The following is an 18517-nucleotide window of genomic DNA, read 5'->3' as shown; positions in this document are numbered from 1 at the left end:
GCAGTGAAAGGGTTAACCTTCTGTAGTGTGGTAGTGAAAGGGTTAACCTTTGTCGTGTGGCAGTGAAAGGGTTAACCGTCTGTAGTGTGATAGTAAAGGGTTAACCTTCTGTAGTGTGGCAGTGAAAGGGTTAACCGTATGTAGTGTGATAGTAAAGGGTTAACCTTCTGTAGTGTGGTAGTGAAAGGGTTAACCTTCTGTAGTGTGATAGTAAAGGGTTAACCTTCTGTAGTGTGGCAGTGAAAGGGTTAACCATATGTATTGTGATAGTAAAGGGTTTACCTTCTGTAGTGTGGCAGTGAAAGGGTTAACCGTCTGTAGTGTGATAGTAATGGGTTAACCTTCTGTAGTGTGGTAGTGAAAGGGTTAACCTTCTGTAGTGTGGTAGTGAAAGGGTTTACCCTTTGTCGTGTGGCAGTGAAAGGGTTAACCGTCTGTAGTGTGATAGTAAAGGGTTAACCTTCTGTAGTGTGGCAGTGAAAGGGTTAAGCGTATGTAGTGTGATAGTAAAGGGTTAACCTTCTGTAGTGTGGTAGTGAAAGGGTTTATCCTTTGTCGTGTGGCAGTGAAAGGGTTAACCATCTGTAGTGTGATAGTAAAGGGTTAACCGTCTGTATCGTCGCAGTGAAAGGGTTAACCCTTTGGTAGTGTGGCAGTGAGAGGGTTAACTGGAGCCAAAACATGTTCTGAGCGGACGAGGACCTACAGACTGCACTGTGCGGTCAGAGATGAATGACACGTTGGGGGCGGGGCTTCCACCAATGAGGCATCATAATTCCTATGCGCTAACCTGTGAGAGTGGAGGAGGGTACGGTTCAGGTTCAGGAATAAGGAAACTAAGGAGAATGAATACCTGACAAATGTATGTATATGTCGACATGATGTGTTCTTTGTATTAATGTAGCTTTATTTTCTGTTTAATGTAGTCGATATTTATTTTTTATTGTTGTTTTTTTCCCATGTGGGGCGTTGTCATTGATGTTAGTGGTCTAGGGGTGTGTGTTGTCTTTCAGGACCGACCTATGTTGATTCACATGTCATGTCATTACTTGTTGTTGTCCTGATGTCCTGTGTGTGCAAAAGGAAAAAACGTCAATAAAGTATAAGTCATAAAAGAAAAATTCCTATAATAATTCTACGATTAAATTATTAAAATATGTAATTATTTATTTATCTTTTGCTGTAGTGGATAAGTATATTATTTGTGATATTGATAAATAACTTATTACATATTAATATGATATTGTAAGGAAGGGGCAGGACCAGATAAGACATGTAAAAAAAAATTAAAAAAAATTACCGTGGCCGTGCCTTACAGTAAACACCCTGAGCCTTACAGTAAACACCCTGAGCCTTACAGTAAACACCCTGGGCCTTACAGTAAACACCCTGGCCGTGCCTTACAGTAAACACCCTGGCTGAGCCTTACAGTAAACACCCTGAGCCTTACAGTAAACACCCTGAGCCGTGCCTTACAGTAAACACCCTGGCTGAGCCTTACAGTAAACACCCTGAGCCTTACAGTAAACACCCTGGCTGTGCCATAATGGTAAACACCCTTCTTTTTTTTTTTTTTTTCTCCCATCCCAATTTTTCACTGTGCCAATTCTCCCCTCCCCTGTCTTGAACGTTGCTTGCATAGGCCCCCCACTGGTCGGTTGTAGGGAGGATAGAAGCCTTGCATCAAGTGTCCCCTCCGATACACGAGGAGGCAGCCTGTCACATCTTTTCACCTGCCAGAGTGAGGACTCTCATCGGCGAGGTGTAACGTGTGGGAGGCTCACACTGCCCCCCCCGCCATTTCCTGTCTCTGCTGTGCAGGCGTCCCCCAACCGACCTGTAGGAGTCGCTGTCCACAACGACCAGACTACCACCCATCGACTTCCCACCCGCTGACTCTGCCAATGAGTATGACGGGCGGCCCAAGCCGGAGGCAACGCCGACAGCCGGATTCGAACCCGGTGTCTCTTGCGTTGGTGACGAGCGCAATGTCCGCTGCGCCACCCAGCCGCCCCATCTCCTGGCCCTTTTTTGAGGGCACTCCATCCACCCCCCCCCCCCTCTTCGGGGGACAACTTTATTACTTATTATACATTTTAACTATTTACAGTGCAAAATAAAATAGACAGACATTGACAAACAAATGACAACTAAGGACAATGAAGGACAACAACGAATACACATGACAAGGGAAAAGGGGGGGGGGGGCAGAGAGGGGGGTAAGTAAAGTAGGGGGTGAGGAGGGGGATTGAGAGCAGGGTGGGTTGTGGGGAGTGGATGGCTCACAGGTCAATCATCTCACGAGATTAGGAGCCTAGATTAATCCACAAGCAATTCCCAGATGCTATTAATTAAATTGTCATATTTCTTTTTTTTATTTATTATTTATTTTAGCATTTTTACAGCTTTATTCTGGTCAGACGTGACCGACCGAGAGCGGAGGAGAGGAAGGACGGGAGAAGATATGGGGGGGGGGGGGGGGAAGGACATGCGGCAAATGTACATCCGGAATCGGGAGACGAACCCGGGTCGACCGCGTAGGTCTGCAGCGCAGTAACGCGGTGCGCCCACACCTGGGCGCCCCCCCCCCCTATTTCTGATGTCGCCACTGACCTGTGGTGCCCTCGGTCTCTCCGGAGGCTAGGACGTGGCCGGAGTTGTCCATGGCCTCGACCAGCACGTGGTACAGGGTGTTCGGAGACAGAGAGATGACCGAGCCCATCCCGGTGTCGCCATTGAACACGGAAGAAGACCGATGTCCGGGAGCCTTCTTGGGCGTCACCGTGACCCTGTACTGGTCGGGGACGCCATGCCCACTCCACTGTATCGTCATCGACTTCGAGGTCACGTGGAACACTTTCACAGCAATGTCTGGAAGTGAAGAACGTGCGTGTCAAATACAAGTGGGGGAGGGAGGGGGGTCTTAGAGGTTTCTATCTGGTAGCGCAGGACACAAAACACGGAACACTTTGTAATACTACAGAAAAGAGGCACAAATGTAAGCGCTGGAATATTCCTTTTGATTTTGATTTGATTCGATTTAGTGACGAAAACATAACATTATATTATACTATATTATATTGTTATAACATATAACAAACATAACAAAATTTGACAGATCAACATGCCGTTTTAATAGCCTCATACGATAATTGCCTAAGTAGTTTTTTTGGCCAAATTGAGATTTCTGCCTAACTGTACTCTCTGCATCGCCCTGGCTTATTTAGTGCCTATGTCCTCAGTCAATCAGAACACTTGTTACGTAAAAAAAAAATCCCCATCTGCCTAACCCACTCGTGTGACTTGTGCGTTTTAACGTTACAGACGGCGATCGCATGACTTAGGCGAGTATAACAACTGCCTTATTGTACGACATGTTATATGCTTGTCTCTGTCTGAGACCAAGGACCACAATGGAAATAAGTCTTGACTTTTTTAAATGTCAAATCAAATCAAATCAAATGTATGTTACGTACGAGGAAAAAATGCAACATATTTAGTTTAAAGGTCACCTTATTTTGTCACACAATGGTTGTTGTGTTTTTTCTATTCTTGCAAACTTGCCGATACACCTTGTGGAACTTATTTTCAAAATATAAATAAAAAAAACTCTTTGCTGGAAAATTCGTTTTTTCTTCTTTTCCAGAAATCTTGAAAAATGACTTAGGGCCAATTATCGTATGAGGCTAACGACGTGTATTCGCCTCGTCAGGGATCGAACGAAAAGTCCCAAGATTTATTTCCATCGGTGTCCCTGTTGTTTCAAGTTCAAGTGGCACGTTGGCGTCTGTTAGAAGAAGTGCATCGAGCATTCTTTTAGTGAATAGTCTAAAGTGCATTAGTAGTAGTATTCATGTTTTAAAAAAAAAAATTAAATGCATCAAGAGCATCGTTCAGGGTTCATTGTTGCATTAAAACTAAAGCAATAATTATGTTCAACAATAAAGTGCATAGAGAGACTATACAACATGGTTCAACAGAGGTTCAGCACATAATACAGTCGCAGGTTACTAAACAGCCGCTTCCATATCCTGGATGTGAACACTGTCTGCAGCACTCTCTCGGTTTCCTTCATATTGAGTGGTATAGTTTGTTCCACTCCGCTGCACCTCTATATCTAAATGACATTTGACCTGTCTTCCTGTTGTGCTTAAAGGTCAACCTCCACGTTGTATTTTTGTTCAATAAACAATGTGGACTAGGCCAACAGTGGCTTTCATGAAGAAGGGGAAAAAAAAGTATTGAAATTGACCCAGTTTTAGTGTCTTAAGGCGAGACACTGCAGGTGAATAGGGTAAAGAAATTAACTAATAGATATCACAATGAAACTTCCCCAGTTGATTACTTATATTAAGACAAGACTTTTTTGTATTACAAGTTTTCTGAAATTGTATGTTTAAATATGCAAATGAGGCATGATCTACTTAAATATGCACTAATTTGCATATAATTCCAGGACAGAAATCTGAACATTGGATAAAGCCATTTTCAAAATTATAGTTTCATTTTGTACGTTATATATGCAAATGAGGCACTTCCCCATTAAATATGTGCACATTTATGGATGCAATAAGGCAAAATGATGTAAAATAAACAACTAAATGTGTGTTATTGACGTTTTATTGTCACTAGTTTCATAGAAGACATGTTTAGGAAGCAAAATATAACAAAATCTCAAAATCAACAAAAAAAGTATATTTGACTATTCACCTGCAGTGTCTCGCCTTAATTAATACATTTTCAGGGCATTGCTACTTTTTAGACAGTATACACACACAGTTGAGAGCGACAGGAAAGACAAAAGAGTCCGAGGGGGTGGGTATGACATGCGCTAAAGGTCATTAGCTGCAGATATACAAACACAGTGGCATTGGGAATATTATTATACGTGACGGGGCCTCTTTGGCCACGGGGCTACCGTAACCGAGATATACACCCCAGCATTATCTAAGGGTAAATCACTTCATTATTTAATTATAGGGTAAGTTACCATGATGACTAATAATGTCTTGGGAATTTCTAGGCCCTATATCTAAAAAAGGAAAAAAAAAAATTCAAACCGTAATCCATATTATAAATTTGCACTTTTATAGCTCATCGTGCATATTGTCCCGAGGGCGAACGAGAGAAAGAAGTCCATTACTCACCATCAGCCGGATGAGCGGCACATATCTGAAAATGAAATCCAAACACGATTACTTAACACATTGATTGATTGATTGATTGAAAACTTTATTAACAGATTGCAGAATGGGTATACAATACAGTACGGCTCAATACACACAATTGTTAATAAGGGGATGCAGAGACCAGAGAAAGACTTTCGTCTTGTTTACATCAGGGCCCCCCCCCCCCCCCCCCCCCATTTTCAATTCATCACATGAAAGTAGAAAATGATTTGATGGGGGGGGGGGGATAATAATAATAATAATAATAATAATAATAATAATAATAATAATAATAATAATAATAATAATAATAATAATAATAATAATAATAATAATAATAATAATAATAATAATAATAATAATAATAATAATAATAATAATAATAATAATAATAATAATAATAATAATAATAATAATAATAATAATAATAATAACGATAAAAAAAAAGAATGGAACTATTTTGTCTAGACAAGGACATCAGTCCTGAGGGGGCGGCGGGCTATTGGGTATTTCACATTATAACCCGCAGGCACAACGACCCCCCCCCCCCCCCCCCCCCCCCTCTGTATCATGTTCTCAGCGCATAAGAGGCGGCAGGCGGCACATTATAGCCTCACTCAACACACGCTGACTTCAGGACCGGCCGGGGGTGCAGGTATTTCTCTCCAGGTCGGAATGAATTTGTCTGTTGAGCTATAAGGTCGTGGGGCAGCCCACGTGCACGCGGTGAAAGCCCCGGCGCTTTTGCTCAAAAGAGCCTGTGTTCTCTAAAAAAATATTCAAATGTTTGTGTACACACAGCTCCACCTATATATATACACATTACACACACGACACAAAACATTCACAATATGTGCAAAAAATATGCCTAATATTTACATTGGAAAACGATCGAAAGGAAATGAGAATGAAAACGAATGCAATAATAACATGGCCCCCTTACCTCGGTTAAACTCAATAAAAGCAAAAGTTTCAGCATCTTCAAAACCGTTCCCATCATTCTTTTTTTTCACTGTCTTTTGCGGAGAGAGAGAACCGCTGCCTGCGGGCTGGATGTACAGTATGATGCTATCGCTGACTGACTATACTGTATGTCTTGAGGGGAGCGGTTCGGGTTTGAGTTTTTACAGTTTTTTCCCCTCTCAGATCAACCCGACAGGCCCTTTATTGTTTCAGCGAGTACACCAAGCAAGGCCAGTCGCTTAATCCCTCCCCCTGGGGGACGTGCCAGTGGCCTATCAGAGCGCGAGGAGGAAGCTCACCTGTGGACAGGTATGCAGACATGACTGTTCATTACGTGACAGAATTAGACTAGTATGTCATTACAACAATGCCCGTTTAGACGGATGCATTCAAACTGGCCTATTTTAGCCCGTTCTTATTCGTCGTTCATTGTATACTACTGTATATACTGTGCATACTGTACATGGGGAACAGCCTTACTTACACTACTTACAAAATACATTATTTGGTACGCACATTGCATAACCCATTTCTGGGTATATTATATCTGGATGAAGTGTTCTTTTACGGACTACCTGCTGAGGTTTGATCTGGGTTGAACTGGGCAATATTGTTATGTACTGCGACACATTAAACCAACTGTCCCATCAGTCAGTCCTGTCACTGATGTGACAAATCATGAAAAACTGAAATAGATGTCAAGTCAGCAACAACCCATAAACACGTGACTTTTATACAGCAGATATAGGTTTTGTGTTGGGTTTGGAGATGCATATACTGTAGGATAGAACTCAACTCAACTCAGCTTTACAGAAGAGCCATTACAGTATGAGCCTGATAGAGACAGTATGAGAGATGATGAGTGGTGAGAGCAGGCAACTGCATCCATCACTCTCAACACAGGGGCCCCCCCAGGGCTGTGTTCTGAGCCCCCTCCTCTACTTGCTGTACACACATGACTGTGTGGCACAGCGGAACAACAACACAATCATCAAGTTTGCTGACGACACAGTCGTGGTGGGCCGGATCTCTGCAAACGACGAGAGGGCCTACCTGGAAGGGGTAGAGGACCTGGCGCAATGGTTTCAGGAGAACACAGCCTCTCCCTGAACGTCAGAAAAACAAAAGAGATGATTGTGGACTTTAGGAGGTTGGGGGCCAGGGACTACAGCCCCCTCAGCATCGACGGGGCACCGGTCGAGAGAGTGAGCAGTTTTAAGTACCTCGGAGTCCACATATCCGAGGACTTGACATGGACCACACACACTGACAGTGTCGTGAAGAAGGCACGGCAACGCCTCTACTTCCTTAGGCGCCTAGGGAAGTTCAAAATGAGGCAGAAGATCCTCAAGAACTTCTACTCGTGCACAATAGAGAGCATCCTGACTGGTAACATCACCTCCCGGTTTGGGAATAGCACCGCTTCCCACTCTCCACGACGTTTATAACAAGCGTTGCAGGGCCAAGGCTAAGAGAATAATCAAAGACTCTAGTCACCCAAACAACTGCCTCTTTGAACTGCTGCGGTCAGGCAAGCGATACCGGAGTCTCATGGCCGGTACAGAGAGACTCAGAAGGAGCTTCTATCCCCAGGCCATCAGGATGCTCAATGACAATGACACTATGTAACAACCCATCATCTACACTCACTGCACACACATCCACATGCACACACTCACTTTAAACAAACACTCACCTTACCACTCACTTTATTCACTTTATAGACACTTTAACACACTTTATATTTATCTATTATTAAAAAGATTTGCACCACATTCATACCTAATTTGCACCCTACCCCAAGTTTTGTACCTCTGCATTGTACCTCACTGTTACTCATTTTATTCTGTATTGTATATTGGATATTGTATATATGTATATTGACTTTACCTACTTTTTACTTGTTAATCTTTTACTTACTTTCTCTTTACTGTATGTAGCACACTCTTAGGGGCTGATAAGAAACGAGCATTTCATTATAAAGTATTCTGTATTTTGTTCTGACAAATAAAATAAAAACTTGAACTTGAACTTGAGTTTAACCGCTAGCCACAACTCAGAGTAGTCTTTACCTTGTTGTCATATAACACTGTATTGTCTTATTAGTAGTAGAAGCAGGCACATAAACACAAGTTACAGTACCTACATAGAATAATAAGTTGTTCTCTATGGACATAACTGACTTATCACGTTATCAATTATCAATTGGCTTCACAATTATTGGGTCTCATTCTAAACCCACCGGTACCATAATATATAATACATACATATTCTCACAGGATTATGTACCCGGAGAGCACATCAAATGTATAGTTTTGAAAATATTGTGAAAAGCATCTCTCTCTACTCATGTAATTTGTCAAGCAGGGACAGGTCCTTCCTATTCCCTAGTGACTGCGGTTTCTTTGTCAAATCCTTGCTGTATAAAGATGGGCTGGGTGGCTCCCTACGGACCGGGCTTGGACAAACCTCCTTTGTGAAGAAAAGGCCGAAAGGAGAAACCTGATCAAATTCAAGACACCACCACAGAGGCAACTCTTCTCCTTTGATGCCACGTTGATATTGATGGCAGTAATTGTTACATTACATCTCAGTCAGATACAGTAGATTAGATAAAGGGTTAGATAAAGAGGGTACGACCCCCAGGGTTAGGTAAAGAGGGTACGACCCCCAGGGTTAGGTAAAGAGAGTACGACCCCCAGGGTTAGGTAAAGAGAGTACAGTGTGACCCCAGGGTTAGGTAAAGAGGGTACATACAGTATGACCCCAGGGTTAGGTAAAGAGGGTACAGTATGACCCCAGGGTTAGGTAAAGAGAGTACAGTGTGACCCCAGGGTTAGATAAAGAGGGTACGACCCCAGGGTGTCACGTTCCACCAGTTCATGGCCTATTCTCCCCACAAGTTCATGGACTATTTTCTCCCCACCAGTTCATGGACTATATTCTCCGCACCAGTTCATGGACTATTTTATCCCCACCAGTTCATGGACTATATTCTCCGCACCAGTTCATGGACTATTTTATCCCCACCAGTTCATGGACTATATTCTCCGCACCAGTTCATGGACTATTTTCTCCCCACCAGTTCATGGACTATATTCTCCCCACCAGTTCATGGACTATTCTCCCCACCAGTTCATGGACTATTCTCCCCACCAGTTCATGGACTATTCTCCCCACCAGTTCATGGACTATTCTCCCCACCAGTTCATGGACTATTCTCCCCACCACTTTATGGACTATATTCTCCCCACCAGTTCATGGACTATTCTCCCCACCAGTTCATGGACTATTCTCCCCACCAGTTCATGGATTATTCTCCCCACCACTTCATGGACTATTCTCCCCTGCTCTACCTCTCCCCGTCCCCGTACAGTATGTTTGTTCCTGGTTTCCCAGTTGGTAAATGGTAAATGGCTGCTTTTTTATATAGCAGCTTTTATCCAAAGCGCTTTACAATTTGTTCCTGACATTTTTACCCATTCACTCACACATTCACTCACAGACGGCGGAGGCGACCGTGCAAGGTGCCAACCTGCTCATCGGGAGCAATTAGGGGTTAAGTGTCTTGCTCAAGGACACATCGACACGCTGCCCGGGAGGGGCGGGAATCGAACCGGGAACCTCCGGATTTCCAGACGACTGCTCTACCTCTCAAGCTCACTGTCGCCCCGGTTCCTTAGTGTTCTCCCCCTTCTCCCTCTCATGCTCTCTCTTGCCCTTCATGTTCCCCTTTTTAGTCTACTGTACTCTTGTCTAGTGCTACTCTTCTTGTCTTGTATTATGTTATCTGTTTAGTCTTCTTAGTCTTGGTCGTTCTCTGTTTAGTGTCTGTAGTCTGCTTGTTTTGTCCGAGTCACAGTGTATGTATGGTGTTTGTCTTGTCGTCCATAGTTGTAGTTCCTTGTAGTTCTTTGTCATTCTGTTTCCCCTCCCAGGTGTCTCCAGTTATAATCAGCCCCGGTGTTTCTCGTTTGTCATTTAGTTCAAGTGTATTTAAGTTCCTTGTGTCCTGTTCTCTGTGTGGGTTCACCAATTTTTATTTTATTTTTTTTTCTTTTGTCAGGCCACTGAACTTAGCAGCAGGCCAGGACAGTGTTTCTAGTTGTATTTTAAAATTCTATTCTATTGTATTCTAAAATGTGACTATATGGTTTTATATTAACTTAATAAATAAACAAAAACGAAAAATCTACTTATTTCAACGAACATTTCAAACTAAATAACAGATTATGTACATAAAACGCTGAAAACAACCGAAGCAACAATAGTATTTTAATGAGGCTATTATTATCATTATTATTTTGCAACAAGTTAGCCCTCTCATAAATAGCACATATAAATGAATAACTAACTTGAACTAACTTAATAGGATTGAAGTGATATTTGGCTTAAAAAATCGGTCGCCTGGCAAAAAAATAAAAAATAAAAGCCTGACGATGTGCATTGGGCCGCGGCTCTCTGACGCCTTATTTTCTGGGTCCTGGCCTGAAAAGTTTGGGAACCCCTGTTCTAGAGTATCGTTCCTGGTCTCCTGTTCCTCGTGTTAGGAAGTGTTTCCCCGTGTTAGTTTAGAGTTTGTGTTGTGTTTTCCCCCTCTTCCAGTTTTGACTGAGAGGTTTTGTTTTGTGTTCTGTTTTAGTCCTTTTGTGAATAAATACTCCCTTGGCCTTAAAGCATCATCCCCTTGTCTGCGTTTGGGTCCTGCTCTCACAATGAATGAATGAATGAATGAATGAATGAATGAATGAATGAATGAATGAATGAATGAATGAATAAATGAATGAATGAATGAAAACGTTTATTTTTGAACATGTATTCTCCATATTCCTCCAAACAAATCACAATATCAAGCTCCGTCATACAAAACAATCATAATGAAAAAGAAATTATAAACAAAAAGTCAAGAGCAATGTAGTTAGTTAGTTGACATATTCAAAAAGGAGTAGAGGGAAGCTAAGCTTATTGATCCCTACCCCCTTTTTTCTTCCATAAAATTTTACTTGATATAACATAATTTTGTTTATACAATGGCATGCAAATATCTTGATTCTGATTGGCTGAAACAGTCAAGTTAGACGTTGTTATATCGTATAACACACTCCACGTGACCCCAGACCCCTCCCACAACCGAATTATTATTATTATTATATTTTTTTAAAGAGTCTGAATGAGTCCGCCATAGATAGACAAATGGAAGTATGAATATATTTTGAACGAATCCTCCAAAAAAGATAATCAACTGGAATATATTAGTTCGTTACACATATGTTGGATTATGTAATTGGTTTGTCATGACCCATTGTGAAACAAAAGAAAAACCGCGGACTTAAAACATTAAAAAAAAATGGCAGCCGATTTTATTTTATTTATTTCTTTGTCAGACCATTGGATCTACTATTGGATCTACTTTCTCTGTGGATGGTTTTGTGAATAAATCTCCATTATGCTTCAATTACTGTGTGTTTATTGTATAGCAATAGGGTTGGGTGAATTGGGCCATTGTATAAAAGCATTAAATCACTTGAAGTCGTGCTAGGCGTGATCTAATGAGTATAACACACTCCTGCGTGTGATTTAATGCTTAAATAATACATTATATAATATAGTTCAAGTTTCAAGTTTCTTTAATAGTTGTCATACAGAAGTACAGAATACTTTTATACAACTACCGCCCTGTAGCTCTCACCTCCATAGCCATGAAGTGCTTTGAGAAGCTAGTGAAGGGCTACATCTGCTCCTCCCTCCCCATCAACATGGACCCCCTGCAATTTGCATACCGCCCCAACAGGTCCACGGAGGACGCCATATCCCATGTGCTGCACACAGCAGCATCACACCTGGACAAGAGGCAGGGGAACTATGTGAGAATGCTATTCATCGACTACAGCTCGGCATTCAATACCATAGTCCCCTCCATACTCATAGCCAAGCTCAGGGACCTGGGCTTGGGCTATGACCTCTGCCAGTGGGTCTTGGACTTCCTGACTGGCAGACCCCAGGTGGTGAGAGCAGGCAACTGCACCTCCTCATCCATCACCCTCAACATAGGGGCCCCCCAGGGCTGTGTTCTGAGTCCCCTCCTCTACTCCCTGTACACACACGACTGTGTGGCTCAGCGGAGTAGCAATACAATCGTCAAATTTGCTGACGACACAGTGGTGGTGGGCCTGATCTCTGCCAACGACGAGAGGGCCTACCTGGAAGAGGTCAAGGTCCTGGCGGGATGGTGCCAGGAAAACAGCCTCTCCCTGAACGTCAGCAAAACAAAGGAGATGATTGTGGACTTCAGGAGGTCGGGGGTCAAGGACTACAGCCCCCTCAGCATCGACGGGGCACCGGTTGAGAGAGTCAACAGCTTCAAGTACCTCGGAGCCCACATATCCGAGGACTTGAAATGGACCATACACATTAACAGTGTGGTGAAGAAGGCACGACAACGCCTCTACTTCCTCAGGCGCCTAAGGAAGTTCCAAGTCAGCCAGAAGATCCTTAAGAACTTCTACTCATGTACAATAGAGAGCATCTTGACCGGCAACATCACCTCCTGGTTTGGGAATAGCACTGCAAAAGACCAAAGCAGACTACAAAGAGTGACACGTTCAGCCGAACGCACAATTGGAGGGGGGCTCCCCACCCTCCAGAACATTTACTACAAGCGTTGCAAGGGGAAGGCTAAGAGAATTATTAAGGACTCGAGCCACCCGAACAACTGCCTCTTTGAACTGCTGCCGTCAGGCAAGCGATACAGGAGTCTCAAGGCGAGCACAGAAAGACTCAGAAGTAGCTTCTATCCCCAGGCCATCAGGCTGCTAAACGAACAATGAATGAACACTACACAACAACAACCACCAAACACACATAGCACACACATCCACACGCACACACTCACTTTAAACAAACACACTGTAGCACCCACTACACACACTTTATAGCACACACCCACTTTAAACAAACACACTGTAGCACCCACTCCCCACACTTTATATTTATGGATGAAGGATTGCACTACAACTCGTACACCTTACTGTAAATTGTACCTAAAATTGTACCTCATCCCATTTCTGCTTTGCACTAGATAGTACTGTACATTAGTACACTGCATAGTATTGTGTATTGTATATTATATGGTAACTCAGAACATTGTACATATGTCTATACCGAACAACTGTGACCTCATTTTCTTCTTCTAAATTCATGCTATATTATGTTATTATGTTATTTGATACTATCTTGTCTAGCACAGTCTCTGGAGCGTAACAGTAAGAAGCATTTTGTATGAAAGTATTCTGTACTTCTGTATGACAACTATTAAAGAACTTGAACTTGAACTTGAACAAAATGCTTCTTACTGTTACGCTCCAGAGACTGTGCAAGACAAGATAAGTATGAAATAAAATAACATAGTATAGCATGTAAATTAGAAGTAAAAAAAAATGAGGTCACAGTGTTCACAGTATACTTTTACTCATAGTACAAAAAGACCATCACCCGTGACAGAAGAATGAACCCACCAACCAAGGACCCAGCAGTCAGGACGGGTGAGGCATTGGGCGTCATGAATTACTTTTTTAAGGGTGATGTTCCGTCCTACTCCTTGGAGGAGAGGAGGACCGTCCTGCGGCTGCTCTACTCCGTCATGGAGTGGAGCCCCGAGCTGACCCCATCACCCCACGGCTGGAGGAGCTTGGCAGGGTCATGGTCCGGCTGCTGCGCCAGGATCTCCCTCCTCCAGTCCCCTCCCAGGCCCCTACAGCTAGCAGCATGTACCCTACAGCTAGCATGGCCACTACAGCTAGCATGGCCCCTGCAGCTAGCATGGCCACTACAGCTAGCATGGCCACTACAGCTAGCATGGCCACTACAGCTAGCATGGCCCCTACAGCTAGCATGGCCCCTACAGCTAGCATGGCCACTACAGCTAGCATGGCCCCTGCAGCTAGCATGGCCACTACAGCTAGCATGGCCCCTACAGCTAGCATGGCCCCTACAGCTAGCATGGCCACTACAGCTAGCATGGCCCCTACAGCTAGCATGGCCACTACAGCTAGCATGGCCACTACAGCTAGCATGGCCCCTGCAGCTAGCATGGCCACTACAGCTAGCATGGCCACTACAGCTAGCATGGCCACTACAGCTAGCATGGCCCCTACAGCTAGCATGGCCACTACAGCTAGCATGGCCACTACAGCTAGCATGGCCACTACAGCTAGCATGGCCCCTACAGCTAGCATGGCCACTACAGCTAGCATGGCCCCTACAGCTAGCATGGCCCCTACAGCTAGCATGGCCACTACAGCTAGCAAGGCCCCTACAGCTAGCATGGCCACTACAGCTAGCATGGCCCCTACAGCTAGCATGGCCCCTACAGCTAGCATGGCCCCTACAGCTAGCATGGCCCCTACAGCTAGCATGGCCACTACAGCTAGCATGGCCACTACAGCTAGCATGGCCCCTACAGCTAGCATGGCCCCTACAGCTAGCATGGCCCCTACAGCTAGCATGGCCCCTACAGCTAGCATGGCCACTACTGCGGTTGAGTGGACACTTTATGATAAAAACTTAACATGGTGTAAAAACTCAACTGTTTGGTAACAGTTTGGTGAAGTTACGGTAATCTCATTCAAATTTACTATTTTATATGGAATAAAAACACTTGTGTTCATGCATTATTGGTAATATGTTACATTTATATAGTGTTATTATACTGAATATGTATGGTTTTTGTAACAAACATGCTGACATTTATATATAATTATGTTTCTGTGTTTTACAAATAATAGATTATTTTATGGTTTTCTGGCCCTTGTACCAGAAGATCCTCAAGACTCTGAGGCTGATCTGACTGAGTGATGATGATGATGATGATGATGATGATGATGATGATGATGATGATGATGATGATGATGATGATTGTAACTGAGGGGTACAATTCCCTGACTGTATTACTAGATATGATACTTACTACCACTACCTTTGTACTTAATATTCGGCCACCCAGTACACGGCATAAATATATTATCATGAACACTCTCACATAGATGAAACGGATCCAACACAAATGTACGAATTAGAAACAGGTCTTTATTTCCTACACAGCGATGGTGTGTAGAATAAGCACTTAATCACTTAATTACATTTATGAATTGAAATAGTATGCACTTTTATGGCAAGGAGTATTCGTCGGTATATCAATAGATAATGTCCAATCTCTGAAGGCGCAGGTGGTAAATATACGACCTGGAATAGTTAAGGAATAACAGCAAAGATACTTTAATGATTATAGGCTGGATACACTAGAGGGGGTTAATCCGGTCGCTTGTAAGCCGACAGGAGTAGGAGGGGGGGGGGGGGTAGAATCCAGCTGCCTCGTCCGGCCAAGGGTATCCCAGGAGAACCCACTGTAGTGCCGTTCAATGCGCCGGCGATCCTTGGACCACAGATGAAAGCAGGTGGACTCTTTGTGGGCCGGCTCTCTCCGGTCCACGGGGGAGAGATGTGGAGAGACCTCGTCTTGCAGAGCGTCTCCTCACCTTGCGTCCTCTCCAGGGGGGGGGGGTTCCAACACACGGTAGTGTCGGGGGTCTTTATCCATAGAATAATCAAAGTATCCAAAGCATAATCCGTGCCTGGGAAGGCGGGCTGTCGTCGGTAGAATAATCCGGTATACAGGTCCACTCGCTCGTCGGCTCTGGGGCTCCTCGGGTGCAGCTTCACATAGGGTCAACCACCCTGGGTAAGCAGCCAGTTCTCTGCCCGAAACGATGGGGTACTGACTACGGTAGTATTCTCACCGCACGAAGCACTATATATTAACAGACTATTATTAGCTTAATAGACTACGTTCAACTCGACGATATAGTGCCAAATATGACTATTCAAATATTAATATACACGATGTCTCAATACCGATGGTAGGCCGAACTTGGCCTTACTCCCACACGTGGCATCGCGGGGAGGCTTTACGTCTGTGACTCTATTGTATTGGAGGGTAAGAAACTGGACTGAAAAGAAAGTCCTACTTTAGTAGCGCAGTATATATACGCACTATGAACAAATAGTCCCATTAGTGGTGCGGTAGCCAAATTCCTACGCGGAACTAGGACTTGTTCGTACATGTCGAGCGGTACGTTTGAACTGGGTCTGAGGGGTATGGCAGCCTGGCACCAAGGTCTCGACCAATAGTAGAATGGAGACTATTATGGGATGTTCAGTAGGCTAGAATGGATATTCAATGCATATTGTACAAGGAATATACAAGGGATATCAGGGAATATTAGAGAATATACAAATACAATTAAATATATATATATAAATAAATATATATATTCGGTTTAATCTGGCCCTTCACAACAGCCACCCCCTGAATAGGTCCCAGACCTAATCAGTTAAACGGAGACAGATTAATCGCGTTGTCTATTTACACATAAGGGTTTGCTGTAGGGGTCAGTCAACTTCACAAAGTCATAGGGTTGTAGGGTCATGGTCATCATCGATTGTGTCTGGGAGTCGAGGCAGTTCTATGAGCCTTGCCACGGGACGGGTGTAAGTGCGACCCTGGACGAGCACTTCAGCTGCTCGGACCTTGCCGTCGGCACCGGTGATCACTTTGCTTACGCGGCCGGCCGGCCACATAGCTCTGGGCAGTGATTGATCAATAATCATGACGACTGTTCCTTCTGTCAAATTGTCTCTCTCCTTTACCCACTTCTGGCGGGTCTGTAGAGACGGTAGGTAGTGCAGTAGGAAACTGTTCCAAAACTTGTCGGCTAATACTTGGCTGTACCTCCACATTCGTCGGCCGTTCGCTTCTTCAGGCCGGTACATTGTCTGGGGTAATGTGGGATCTAGCCGCCCCATCAGGAGTGTGTTGGGGTCTCTGCGTAGGCGACCACCCACTCTGATGAGGGTGTGAGCGTCGCTCTCGGGGGCCAGGTGAATTAATCTGCTGTCGGATGGGACGGGCTTTCCTCCCTGTAGACAGGCCAATTCATCGGGGAACGAGTCTCTCTGGGCTCGCTGCAGTAGAAGCAATTCTGCTTCCTCGTAGTTAGCTGCTGACATATCAGCGGGGGACTTGCACTCCGGGTGGTACCGCAGGAATGTTCTTTGTTGTGCACTCTCTATGGACGTGCAATCGTTTATGTTAGGGTCGGTGGAGGCTACAATCCACAGAACACAGACTTCTTAATTTCCACCTCCTCTGGACTTGCTTCCCTCGGGATAGGCATGGGCCACTGTCCTTCCGGGAGTCTTAGGAATGCGGGGCCGTCACTGTAGACATTGCGACGGGTGAGGTCATCCAGGGGCATCCCCCGGGTGATGACGTCAGCTGGGTTCTGTTTTGTATCAACGTAGCGCCACTCTGTTTCTCCGGTTAACTCTTCGGTTAAGTCTTGAATCTCGGTGACTCTGACTCCCACGAAGACTTTGTACTTGCATGAGTCCGATTTGATCCAGGCGAGTACCGTCGTGGAATCTGACCACAGGATTGTTCTAGACACCGGTATGGTGAGCTCACGTTGGATGAGCGTGGCTAGGTGCGCTCCGGCTAGGGCTGCGCAGAGCTCTAGACGTGGGATAGATTGTTGCTTGCGTGGGGCTATTCTCGAGCGGGCGAGGACAAATGCTGTGTAGATCTCTCCCCCTTGGTCTTGGGCCCGCAAGTAGGCTACTGATCCGTATGCGACCTCTGAGGCGTCACTGAAGACGTGTAAGTCCATTTTACATGTCTCTGGCCTCACCTTGGGTGGGAAGTAGCTTTGGCGCATATTAACGCCTGGGAGTGAGTGGAGCTCCATCTCCCACTCTCTCCAGGTGGATGCAAGGTGTGCGGGAATGGGGTCGTCCCAGCCCTGGTCCTTGTCCCACAATGCTCGTACAATCATTTTTGCCCTGGTGGTGTACGGTAGAATACATCCTAGCGGGTCATATTGTCGGGCGAGTGTTGTGTACACACTCCGTCTGGTGGTCGGCGCCGCCGCCGGCCTTCCCTGCTCCGTAGTCAGGGGCTTGTGTCTGTAGTGAAGCGAATCTGTTTTGAATCGCCACACCAATCCCAGGGTCATCTCCTGGGCTTCTCCCGGGATTGTAGCCATCCAGGTCTCGCTGCTGGCTGCCTTGTCCTCGGAGGAGAGGCTGCGCAGTACTTGCGGATCGCTGCTGGCCCACTGCCTGAGATCAAAGCCGCCTTTGATCAATGAGGCGCGGAGTTTAATCAGGAGAGCCTCGGCTTCTTCCTGGGTTGAAAGGCTTTGTAGACAGTTGTCTACGTAGAAGCTGTTCTTTACGCTGTGTCGGACCTCTTCGTCCGCTGCTGGGTCCTCTGCTACATGTTTCTGTAGTGCAAATGTCGCACAGCAGGGGCTGCACGTCGTTCCGAAGGG

This window comes from Notolepis coatsorum (assembly GCF_963971535.1).
Source record: "Notolepis coatsorum genome assembly, chromosome: 4".
In the NCBI taxonomy this organism is placed as follows: Eukaryota; Metazoa; Chordata; class Actinopteri; order Aulopiformes; family Paralepididae; genus Notolepis; species Notolepis coatsorum.
Note: the sequence above shows the minus strand (reverse complement) of the source record.